The sequence below is a fragment of the Nanorana parkeri genome, unplaced genomic scaffold, assembly GCF_000935625.1.
Source record: "Nanorana parkeri isolate BGI_ZX_2015 unplaced genomic scaffold, ASM93562v1 scaffold1479, whole genome shotgun sequence".
NCBI lineage: Eukaryota > Metazoa > Chordata > Amphibia > Anura > Dicroglossidae > Nanorana > Nanorana parkeri.
Window position 1 is genome coordinate 297,686 of NW_017307747.1, and position 13,002 is coordinate 310,687.

Consider the following 13,002-nt stretch of genomic DNA (forward strand, 5'->3'; position numbering starts at 1 on the left):
TCTGGGAAGGCTTTCCACAAGGTTTAGGAGCGTGTCTATGGGAATGTTTGATCATTCTTCCAGAAGCGCATTTGTGAGGTCAGGTACTGATGTTGGACAAGAAGGCCTGGCTCGAGTCTCTGCTCTAATTTATCCCAAAGGCATTCTATTGGGTTGAGGTCAGGACTCTGTGCAGGCCAGTCAAGTTCCTTCACTCCAAACTCACTCATCCACTAATAGGCCAAGCCTAACCCCTGAAAAACAACCCCACACCATAATCCCCCCTCCACCAAACTTTACACTTGGCACAATGCAGTCAGGCAAGTACCGTTCTCCTGGCAGCCACCAAACCCAGACACGTCCATCGGATTGCCAGACAGAGAAGCATGATGCGTCACTCCAGAGAACACGTCTCCGTGCTCTAGAGTCCATGGGCGGCGTGCTTTACACTATTGCATCGGACGCTTTGCACTGCACTTGGTGATGTAAGGCTGAGTTGCTGTTGTTCCCAGTTGCTTGCACTTACAGTTCACCATGGAATATTTAGTAGCAAGGAAATTTCACGGATGGACTTATTGCACAGGTGGCAACCTATCACGGTACCACGCTTGAATTCACTGAGCTCCTGAGAGCGACCCATTCTTTCACAAATGTTTGTAGAAGCGTCTGCATGCCTAGGTGCTTGATTGTATACACCTGTGGCCATGGAGGGGATTGGAACAATCATTGGAATCCAATGATTGGGAGGGGTGTCAGAATACTTTTGGCAAGATAGTGTATATACCAAGCTCGGGGCCCACTTCTCCAACGCTACGTCACAAGTTCCGCCCTCTGCACGTTACGTCTGAAATTACTTCATCAGGGGTATCCTGCATTATCACATACATTTTTGAATGAGATGGATACCCTGTGTATCCATTTGAGTAGTTTTTAATAAAACCTTTTTTTAATAATTATAGAGAGCATTATGGTCTGTATCCTTCTTTTTTTTATTTTGGATTGATCTAACATGCCATTGTGATCCTTGGAGTACATACAAGGGAGGGATACGAGAACTTCCATAAGTAGATTCTTATGAGGGTAGATCCCTGTCTGGCTAATATAGCATAATGGTGGAACGGTGCAATTAGAACTTGTGTGATGGTCTAATCCGCCAAGGTGAGCAGCATTCACTGAGTGTTCACATGGTGGTAATAAGATGATGGAGGAGCAAAGATTGAATCATGTGTACAATATTTCAAATAATCATTTGGATTATTTATTGATTTCCCCTGTTTATTTGGAGTCAATTGTTTAAGTGTAAATTCATAGTCACTTAGTATATGGTTTGTTGAACATAAATGTTGATGTTTATTGACACTTTATACACGCCATGTTTCATTTTAAAGGTTGAGATATTGCTATATATTCGATTCTCGCTGATCACATATCATTAGCACACTAAGGACAGCGCAACACTTACATGTTTTAGGTTTTTAGTTGTGAAATTAGTGGTGTATCTAGGACCACTAGTGCTTGCTGCTTGTTCACTATTATTGGCGCAAAGTTTTTTATTTGTTTAAAAAAAAACTGACTATCCTCTCCCCCCAACTCTAAGTACCTTCTTTGCAAAAAAAAAAAAAAAACAACCCCAAAAACATTGTGTTTCAGAAACCACTGCATGACATCCAAAAGGTCTACAATAAGCTTGTGGGCTTGTTTTTTTTTTTTCTTTTTGTAATTAGCACAATAACTATTTTGAATGCATTTTGCCTATAAAGGTACACTTCTATGTTTTGCAATTTCTATATGTAGCTACTAGCCTTTTTTGTGTTAACAAAAAAAGTTGAACCCATTATCCAAGAGGCATTTAGGTTGATTTACTAAACGCAATGCATATTGGGTATGATTGGGTATATTTTGCAAAGTGCATTTGCAACCCCATTCACTAAGCCAAAGGAACATTTCTTTGCAAATTGAACAGCCGATTTGCCTTTAGTAAGCCAACCCATTGTGTTTTCCAATTTTACCCCTGCTCTATAAAGTCATATGTTAATAATCAGTAATAAGATGGGTATTTTTCATCTGATGAAAACACTATGGCACCTTTGCTGCATAGTCCCATCACAAAATATTGTCCCTAAGTTTATTACAATTTTTTTTTTTTCCTGGAGAGCTCATGACAGTTGGAATCACTGCAGTGTGCTGATTACTGAACTATGAAAGTTCAATTTGCCCTCCTGGTAATTACAGATTTCCGTCGCGATTTTCCCAATTGGTTTCTGTGGCAACCATATAATAGCTCATCTGAAAAGCTGTCACAGTGATTTAAAAGTATTTGAGCCTTTCCAACATATCGCTTTGCTCTTTCTACTTTCCCACCCACCAATCTTTAGGGTTACTATGACAACTAGTTAATATGGAGAAGAAAAAAAAAAGATTTGAACCATAACATACCGGATGTGTGCACAGTTAACATACACTGAGTGGCCAGATTATTATGACCACCTAACATTTGTAGGCAAATTAGCTATAATTTTGCGCTGAAGTTGTCGTCTCGCCTCCTTAAGAAAAAAACTTAATTGAAGATATAAAAAGGGGGAGGGGGGGGGGGCACTTTGGTATCTTGGCCTTGGGTGCTAAAGGACCTTGTTCCAGCGCTGCAAGTGGCATGTATACCATGGAGATAGTCTTGAACCTTTTCTGTATCCTGGAATGGGTTCCAAACAGCAATATGTGTAGGCAGCTGTGTGCCACACTTGGCAGCCTTGTGACCAAGACTATAATGGCTATGGAGAAATATGTCTAAAAAGGATCCTCTTACAACCAGGAAGAAGAGTCTCTACTTCTGCTTGGTTATGATATGCTGAAGAAGATTAATGGTAACCCACTCTACTCTGAGACTTTGATAAACAGTAACTATTTAGAGCATGTGTGCCCTAAAATTGCATTTGAGGATGGTATATGGTCAGCAGAGATGCAAACAGTGGTTAGCTGAGTTACAAATTTTAAACATGGCTATCTTAAAAATCAGTGGCATAATATGTGATATTCTTCATGAAAGCAACAGAAAAAAATGCATCAAAAAAATAAAAATAAACAAAACTGGCAAAACCTAGTCAATTGAATAGGTATCCCTTCCATGGTACGTGTAAGCCTAGGCAGGAAAACACTAACTACTTACCACTAGGGCCCCAAGGTATATGTATAAAAGTACTGCATGCAGCATTTTAAAGCACCAGAGGTTAAATGCTGGATAAGGGTATATGCAGATAGGTTTCTACTCAGTCAGTAGAAATGTTTGTCAGGTATGTGAGCTAATACATGTTTAGGGTATTGGGCCATCAATGTCAGTGAGGAAGCCTCAATTCAAATGTCATAATTTTTTTTAGTTTTATCCACATATTCCCACAACATTCCTGAACATATTTGTAAAATATATTGTATACCTATTTAGATAGTTATGAAGGCCTTTGTGCAGATTCCAGTCTACTCTGAGCAGTTTGTCTTTTTACTTTCACTTTTAGATTGAGCTTCTTATCATTAACATAAAATGCTTCTAAGTCTTTAACCCTTCGTTAGGACAGACAGTGTTCAAATCTAATTTTCAACTGATATTGAAATCTGCCAGCATAGTACAGATAGGATTAATTAGGGTTAATTAGAGCAGTATTTATTTTGACGGCATATTTAGTTTTAGTCATAATCTTTAGACTAATGCCATTTAGTTTGTCATTTTAGTCATTTGAATTTTTTTAGTTGACTAAATTAGGGCTGCAACAACGAATCAATTACAATCGATGAGAATCATTGGCAACGATTCTCATCATTGATTACTTGATTTTCGATTAGTTGCCACCGCTCTGCTCCTCCGTTTTCCTCCCCTCTGGTGCTGGCTGCAGGGCCTGTGTCCCTTTCAATCCCCACTGCTCTACTCGCCTGTATCGGCAGAGGCAGCGGGGATAAGAGACTGTGGTGACTCTGCAATCCCCCGCTGATCAATGAGGTAAAAAAAAAATGTAAATAAATAAAATTAAAAAATCCCCCCCTATCCCAAAAAAATGTAAAGTCCCCCAACCCTGCAAACGCGTGTATACTAACGGAAACACAAGTCGGGTGCACCTACATAGAAAACCGATGATTGCGCTACAGATGTCAGGTATCACTGTGTATGTTATTTTTAAATTTAAGGATTGTATTTTTTTATCCAATTAATCGAAAAAAGTATTGGCTAACTATTTGATTATATAAATAATTGTTAGCTGCAGCCCTAGACTTAATCTAGATTTTGTCTACTAAAATGTAGTCGGTTTAGTTAAAGAGTAATTTAGTAATTTCGTTAGAATTTCCGATCTCATTATACTGTATATGCCTGGAGTAAACATCTGTTAACCTGTTATTACTTATGGTATTAAGGTTTGAACATGCAATACAGACAAATTTAACTGTTGTCATATATAACATGTCTTTATCTTAAAATTAGATTAACCCAAGTCTTATAAAGAAACAATAATATTGAGTATTTTCAACAGAGGACCAGTAATTAGATATGCATTGATTATAACAACTTACATATGACATTCTTCATTCTTTCAAGCAGAAGTGCAACTCTAAAATATTAAAATGAAAAACTATATTGGCTCTAATGCCATTGCACATATTACCTATAAGCCATCCATTAGGAATGGAACTGGATGTCCAAAGAGATAGGTTCCGACTTGATATCTTTCCAAATCGTCTTTAGTTTTAGTTAGTAGACTAAAATTTCTATATATTTTCGTTCTAGTTTTAGTCATCATAACTTTTAGTTTTTATTTCGTTTTAGTCACTGAAAAAAGTGTTGTTGACAAAAAGTATGACCAAAATTATTAGTAGACAAAATAAACATTGAATTAGAGTATACATAATGTCCCACTGCCCCCTCCTTAACCATACATGGGGAGAGAAGCTAGGTATGATTTTTATTTTTTTATTTTTTTTTGGAAGTGCATCACGTTCAAGCTTGCTTCATTCACAGCAAGTAAAGCATGTATTTCTGCAGATAAGCACAGATCATGATCACTGAAAAAAAAAGCTCCAAATACAAAATAACTTGCCAAGAAACAGGATGACCAACATATCGCATAACAAATAGGGATATGGTTTAGATATTTCCTATTGACTTGAGAACCTCTTAGTTTCACTGGCTTGTAGCTGGCATTCAGTATATTCCATGTTGTCTGGTGATTTTCTGTGGCGTTATTCTTCTAAATGTGCAGTGTTTTTTGTACCAGTATATACTTGATGTTATTTTTGCTCACATAATAAATTAGATTCTTAAGCTAATGTAGTATTTAGATGCAGTAGGTCAGTGGGAAATTACAATTTTGAGTGATGGACAGCTGTAAATAAAGGAAAGGACACTGAAACCCGCTGGACCACTAGTGCTTAGCCCCTTTTAACACAAATCGAGACAAAATGACAGTGTGGTCACCGAGTCAGGAAGAAAGGAAAAATCTTTCAGGCGAGGGACACGCAGCAATAAAAACTTTACTGAAATTCTAACCCTTCCCTATACAATGAAAAACTGGAAAAGGGGTTTTGCTGGAATTTTACTTTAAAGGGAAATTCCATCTTTTGAAAAAACTAATAAATTAACACATCTTCATGAAGGAAAAAATTAGCATTTTAATTTTTTTGCATAGGAGCCAGTAAAGCATTGCAACCACGACCAGTAGATCGGTAGGGTTTGCGATCTAACCATGTTTCATGTTACACTCTAAATATTGGTGCAACATGAAACCTGGTCGGAAAGGTAAACTTAGCTGTTACTATACCCATAGAGATTAATTCAAGTTCCATGATGATTGCATGTTGTAACATGCACATATAGGGTAATTCTACAATGGCACAGTGCATTTTTACAACTGGAAAACCTATTAAAAAAAAAATCACTCAAAGCCACAGTTCTGGGTGGCCATATTTCTAATTTAAGGAAAGAGTATTTATGACGTAGCGCAGGCTAATCGCCTCTCTCCTGCCTGCAATAAGTTACCTGCATAGTAATAAGTTACCATGTGTTGTGGTGTAATGCAATGCACGGGTGATGTCTAGGTGCAATTTGGTGTGATTAAAAATAATGACTCCCCAGCGCACCAGAAGTATTCCCACATAGCATAGCTATAAATGCGGGCTTAATGTACAGCTTTCCTTTTAAAATTCAACTGAATAACACTTTTCATCCCTCCAAGGTTTTTCAAACAATATTTTGGACCAGGATTTCCATTTTATAAATCAGCTAGGCTGTACACTATATACTATTTAAGCAGGCTGTATTTTATTTCCAATACAGATAATTAAAATGTTGGCATATTTTTACTTTACATGTATTTTAATAATAAACAACATAGTATGTTGGTAAAGATAGTGAATATATAGCAAAACCAATTTGTATGGGTTGTGTTAGTTATGTTGATGGTTATGCTTAGAGTTCGGCCGCTGTGTTAGACAAAATAGTTTTGCAAATGCCTCATTTGTTGTCATAGAAACAAAAACAAAGGCTCTTTCTCTCTACATAGCAGTAAAGTATAACCATGGAGACTAGTGAATTGTTTAATAATCTTACTTTATTTGCCATTCTGAGCCATTCTTTGTTAAAAACACAAAATCCTCATATACACTGAAAGAACTACATATAATTTGGTGTTCTTGTGTGTAAGTATAGGTGTAACTATAGGTTATTTGCCTTTGTTTTCTGTTGGTAAAGTAGCAGATTTCACATTAGAAATAAGCAGAAAGTAAATACATATTAAAATATTGACTAAGGTCACCAAGACATCAAATTATTTCTTATAAGAACAATTGGTATATGTGTGCACTTTTACAGACTTAGTGGTGGCCTTTAACCTCAGGAGACCAGTGGAGATCAATCAGAAATATCTAACCGAGACAATAAACTTCTCCTTTTGAGATATCTTGAGATCACAGAATGCCTATAGACAATACAATCCCCTTCTGAGGCAGGCATTATCTGCTTGCTCAGTGAATTGGGTGTCCATATCTCTAGACCGAGTGACATCAAAAGTCCACCTTTAAGTGATGAGAGCATTAATTGATCCTGCTTGTTGTTTTTTTCTGGCTACTGATCTTAATCTCTTCATATCTTATATATACATATTTATTGAGAAAATTGTGACCATTTTTATTACTCCATTTTATTAAATTTATTTTTTTAGAGATCTTTTTTGCTTGAATGAAGCATTCATCTGCAGGCTGCTGAGCTCAGCTCTTTATCCGGCTATCTGGATTGGTGTTCTTGGCAATGCATTTCCTCTTTCTTGGGCTTTTCAACATCAGGCAACTGTTTCACAGATTTGCAAGGCTGCCACCTGGTCTTCTGTTCACACATTTTTTAAGTTTTACCAGGCTCTTTAAGCTGCAGGCTGCTTCTAGTTTTACTGTTTTGTGTATGTTTCTGTATGTTCTGTGTATGTTCTAGACCTGTTAGTGTTTCATTACTCTTGCCTATCCTTCAGACTTGTCTCAGAATAACTGAATCTTGTCTCTTATAGGGCAAGAAAGATAATAGGATTTTAATCACTTAGTGATCACTTTAGGTGTAAAAGTCAAACGGGGCTATTCACAAAAGGGTGAAGAGTTTGGAGAAAGCAGGAGAAGTGAACAATCAAGGCCAAAATAGCCGATTTGGAAACATTCTCCAATTCACCTCCCTTTCCAGTTCAGCTATGTTGTCCTTGATTTGTTCTCTTCTCCTGCCTTCTCCAAACTCTTTACCCTTTTGTGAATAGCCCTGAAAATGTTTTCGCCTCTTTCAAATGCTGGTTAAATCAATTACAACGGATGCTGCTTCTTGATGTTAAAAAAAGTGTTAGTTAATGTTCGTTTTCTGTCAAATCAGCTGGTCTTGAACTCTGGTCCTGATATCCTGTTTTAGGGTGGCTCCTTTCCCTTGCAGTCCATCCCTTGCAGGTTCTTATGGAGCCACTGTTGTGTGTGCTAGTTAGCTGTATGTGTCTCCACAAGCTCACAGGCACAGCAAAGCAAACTGTTCCCTGCTTCCCACCCCTCCCTTCTCCAAGCTAGTTCAATGCTCTCCTCCCCAGCTTCCCACCAACACCCGACATGCTGAACCCAGGCCCGTAGCAGGGGCAGCAAAGCCCAAGAAACACGGCAGTCATGGGAGATTATTCACAAACAGGGAGAAGGTATTAAATTCATTTTTCTCCTCAGTATACACGCCAGAAAGACAGGTTTAACGGATATAATAAAAATGTAAGAAGCTTTCATTACGTGATATACTGCAGTGGTTGACAGTAGCTGGGGTTCAACAAAGACTAGAAAAACGTAATGCAAATACATTTTTAAGACCAGATAATTTGTACCCTAGGGTACTTAAAAAGTTCAGCCAGGTCAAAGCAAGACCATTGTTCCCCATTTTGAAGGACTCTATACTGACTGCAAGGGTACCAAGTGATTGGCATAAAGCCACGGTAGTACCAATATTCAAAAAAGGTTCAAAATGCCAACCAGGGAACTACAGACTGGTCAATTTATCATCAATAGTATGCAAATTGTTAGAGGGAAGGATAAAGGACTATTTAGTTCATGTCAATGGTATAATAAGTGATAATCAGCATGGATTTATGAAGGACCTTTCTTGTCAGACCAACCTACTAACATTCTACCAGGAGGTGAGTAGAGATCTGGATGGAGGAAGGCCGATGGATGCGGTGTACCAAATTTTGCCAAAGCATTTGACACGGTACCACATAAATGCTTAATAAACAAGCTGCAATCTATGAGCATAGATGAAATGGTGTGTACATGGATAGAGAGCTGGCTACAGGACCGTGTCCAGAGAATATTGATAAATGGCTCTTTTTCAAATTGGTCTGAGGTCGAGAGTGGTGTGCCCCAGGGATCTTTGCTAGGCCCCATATAGTTTAACCTGTTAATGATATTGGGGAAGATGTTAAAGGCCATGTTTCTGTGTTTGCAGATGATACTAAAATTGGGAGGGTAATAGACACGAGTTTAGACATTATAACATTACAGGAGGACCTGAATAAAGTAGGGGAATGGACAACTTCATGGCAGATGAGGTTTAATGTTGAAAAATGTAAAGTAATGCATTTTGTGGTTAAAAACAGGCAAGCAGAATACACATTAATGGGTACTCCACTAGGGAAGTCAGAAATGGAAAAATATTTTGGGGACTACAGATTGAAAAATAGCATGCAATGCCAGGCTGCAGCTAACAATGCTAGCAAAGTACTGTCATGCATTAAAAAGGGAATGTATTTTCGAGACTGGGCAATCATTTTGCCAATTTATAGATCACTGGTTCGGCCTTATCTTGAGTATGCGGTTTCATTTTGGTCACCAATCCACAGAACGGATGTCCTTTTGCTGGAGAGGGTCCAGAGAAGGGCAACAAAACTAATTAAGGGGCTGAAGGACCAAAGCTATGAGACAAGGTTGCTAAATTTAAACGTGTTCATGATGAAAGTGAGGTGATTAAGAGGGGACATGATTTTGGTGTACAAAATGTTTAGTGGAGATGGCAACATCAGCAATAAACGTTTTACTGTAAACGCCCTAAAAAAGACTAGAGGCCACCACCTAAAATTGGTGGAGAAAAGATTTAACCACAAAGGACGTAGGGGCTTCTTTTCAGTTAGAGCGATTACATTTTGGAACTGTCTTCCACAAGCAGTGGTATCAGCAGAGAGTATTTGAATCATTCAAAAATCATTTGGATAACTCCCTCAGAGACCAGAACATACAGGGGTACAGGTACTATTAAAAACTAGAGCACACAAGGACACACATACAGTATCTAAATTAGCATTTTTGTGTCACTCTGTTACAGTATAAACTTATCTGAGCCTTTCATTATCTATCCTACTGTAAATGAGGGGGAGCAACCTTTTGCACACTGTAATGTTTAAAACATTACACAACCGGTGTGTCTGTAAACAATAACGTGCCATAATCATATAGTTTTCAGTTTTTGCATTTATATTTGCACTTCTAATGGCAAGTGAAACTGTATTATTACTGGTGCACACATAAAACATATTTATATTTAGACCTCAGATCACCCACAACACATGCACCTTCAGGGCTCAAATTAGAGCTGCAACAGTTAATCGATTTAGTCGATTAAAATCGACGATTGAAAACGTTACCAACGTTTTCGATCGTCGATTCGTCGGCTATCGATTGATTTCCCTGTTCGGGGCTCTACACGCGGCCTAAAGCACACGCTGCTCACCTCCTCGACGCGATCTCCCTCACTCGTTGCTGGCCCGCCGACAATCGAGGTCAATGATGGAATAGGTGTACGGAGCTGCAGTAAATCATCTGTAATGCATGCACCTTCAGACTTCAGATCCATCAATTCTCCTTCAGACCTCATATCACCCCCAGTGCATGGATCTTCAGACCTTAGATCAGCCCCAATGAATGCACTTTCAGACCTTGTATTAGCCTCAATGTATGCACCTTCAGACCTCAGATCAGACTCAATAAATTCTCCTTCAGACCTCAAATCAGCCCCAGTGCATGGATGTTTATACCTTAGATCATGGATAGCCAAACTCCGGTCCTCCAGCTGTGGTGGAACTACAAATCCCATGAGGGAATTGCAAGATTCTCACAGCTACAGACATGACTTCCAGAGAGAGATGCATCATGGGATTGGTAGTTTCACCACAGCTGGAGGGTCGGAGTTTGGCTACCCCTGCCTTAGATCATCCCCAATGAATGCACCTTCAGACCTTAGGTTAGCCTCAATGCATGCATCTTCAGACCTCAGATCAACCCCAGTGCATGGATCTTAGATCAGCCCCAATGCATGCACCTTCAGAGCTCAGATTAGTCCCTATCCATGCACCTTCAGAACTCAAATCAGCCACAAACCCTATAAAAAAAAAAAAAATTCTAGCTCAGGCTGGATAAATGTAGGAAACCACCAACACCTTTTTGACTTCTCTGTGGCTCCCACATTTCAATGGCCACCCTGCTGCATATTGGTTGGCATAGTGTTGTCCACCAGCATGCTTTGAGCATGGTCAAGGCTTAGCCAGAGTTAGCCAGTGCAGGAGTGGTGGCAGCCAACTGCAGCGGGTGTCGCTGAAAGAAAAAAAAATGCATGGTTGCCGATCCCTATTGTGCATAATAAACTATAGTGAATCAGTGTTATGGTGTATCTTTCCTTTGGCTCAATTACTACCAACTTTATATCAAAGTTCTGTTTTTTTTCAGGTCATATTCTCTTACAACAAAGTAATATACATTTACAAAAATGCATTCTTCTATCACCTTTGTGGATTGGAGGCTGCAATATGTTTCCCACTATCTGCTACATTTGTGCACAATTTTTATTTGTACTTGAAATAGCCTTGAAACTGATTCCCCAAACTGAATACAAAAAAAAAGCTGCAACCTCCATGATGTAAGCAGAAGTTGTGATTGTTCTAGAGATTATTTCGCATGGACTTTTGTCAGATATGATTAAGATTAATGGTGTTCTGCAGGTCATATAACTCGCTGCTGTTTTTACAGTTGTGATATTCTTGGTTTTGGGTTATCTTGTTTATATATTATATAGTTATTAAACCTGCATAGCAGGGATGGCATTTAATTGATATTGTATGTTATTGTACGAAGCTGATTGTTCTATAGCAGTTTTTCTCCAGTTGATTGAAAGGTCCAGTGGCATTTGGAATCCTTCAATCCCATATTGCACATCCATCTAAAATATTTGGACATTTTTAGTGTCTGCCTACATGTGACAAAATCAGGCATGCAGACTGCTTCTACAAACATTTGTGAAAGAATGTGCCGCTCTCAGGAGCTCAGTGAATTTAAGCGTGGTACCGTGATAGGTTGCCACCTGTGCAATAAGTCCATCTATGAAATGTCCTTGCTACTAAATATTCCACGGTCAACTGTTAATGGTATTGCAACAAAGTGGTAGCAACTGGGATCAACAGCAACTCAGCCACTAAGTGGTAGGCCACATAAAATGACAGAGCGGGGTCAGCGCATGCTGAAGCGCACAGTGCGCAGAAGTCGCCAACTGCAGAGTCAATAGCTACAGACCTCCAAACTTTGTTGGCCTTCAGATTGGCACAACAACAGTGCGTAGAGAGCTTCACGGAATGGGTTTCCATGGCAGAGCAGCTGCATCCAAGCCTTGCATCACCAAGTGCAAAGCGTCGGATGCAGTGGTGTAAAGCACGCCACCACTGGACAAGGGGAGACATACTTCTCTGTGTGGCAATCCGATGGATGTGCCTGGGTTTGGCGGTTGCCAGGAGAGCGGTACTTGCCTGACTGCATTGTGCCAAGTATAAAGTTTGGTGGATGGTGGATTATGGTGTGGGGCTGGGCTTGGCCCCTTAGTTCCAGTGAAGGGAACTCTTAAGGCATCAGCATACCAAGACATTTCGGACAATTTCATGCTCCCAACTTTGTGGGAACAGTTTGGGGATGGCCCCTTCCTGTTCCAACATGACTGCGAGTGACTGGAGTGGAGGAACTGACGGGCCTGCACAGAGTCCTGACCTCAACCCGATAGAACACCTTTGGGATGAATTAGAGCGGAGACTGCGAGCCAGGCCACTCGTCCAACATCAGTACCTGACCTCACAAATGCGTTCCTGGTAGAATGGTCAAACATTCCTATAGACAAGCTCCTAAACCTTGTGGACAGCCTTTCCAGAAGAGTTGAAGCTGTTATAGCTGCAAAGGGTGGGCCAACCCAATATTGAACCCTACGGACCAAGACTGGGATGCCATTAAAGTTCATGAGCGTGTAAAAACAGGCATCCTAATACTTTTGGCAATATAGTGTATATGAAATTGGTCAAGATATATTGTATGCGTAAGTAAAGATTGTCTAAGTAGCAAGTAATGTAATACAATCTGCATATACCCCGTCTTGCAATCTGTCTGATGACCTGCACATATCAGAGTTTCTTTACTGTGCATTCCAAGCAACCTCACCCTGTCTGGCATACAGCAAATCCCAATCCT

General features: G+C 39.4%; 1 protein-coding gene across 1 annotated transcript in view; it reads left to right on the forward strand.

Moving 5' to 3' along the window:
• The window catches only part of ABAT (4-aminobutyrate aminotransferase), a 126,844-nt gene that overhangs the window by 25,884 nt on the left and 87,958 nt on the right, over positions 1–13,002 (forward strand). The window lies entirely within an intron of this gene.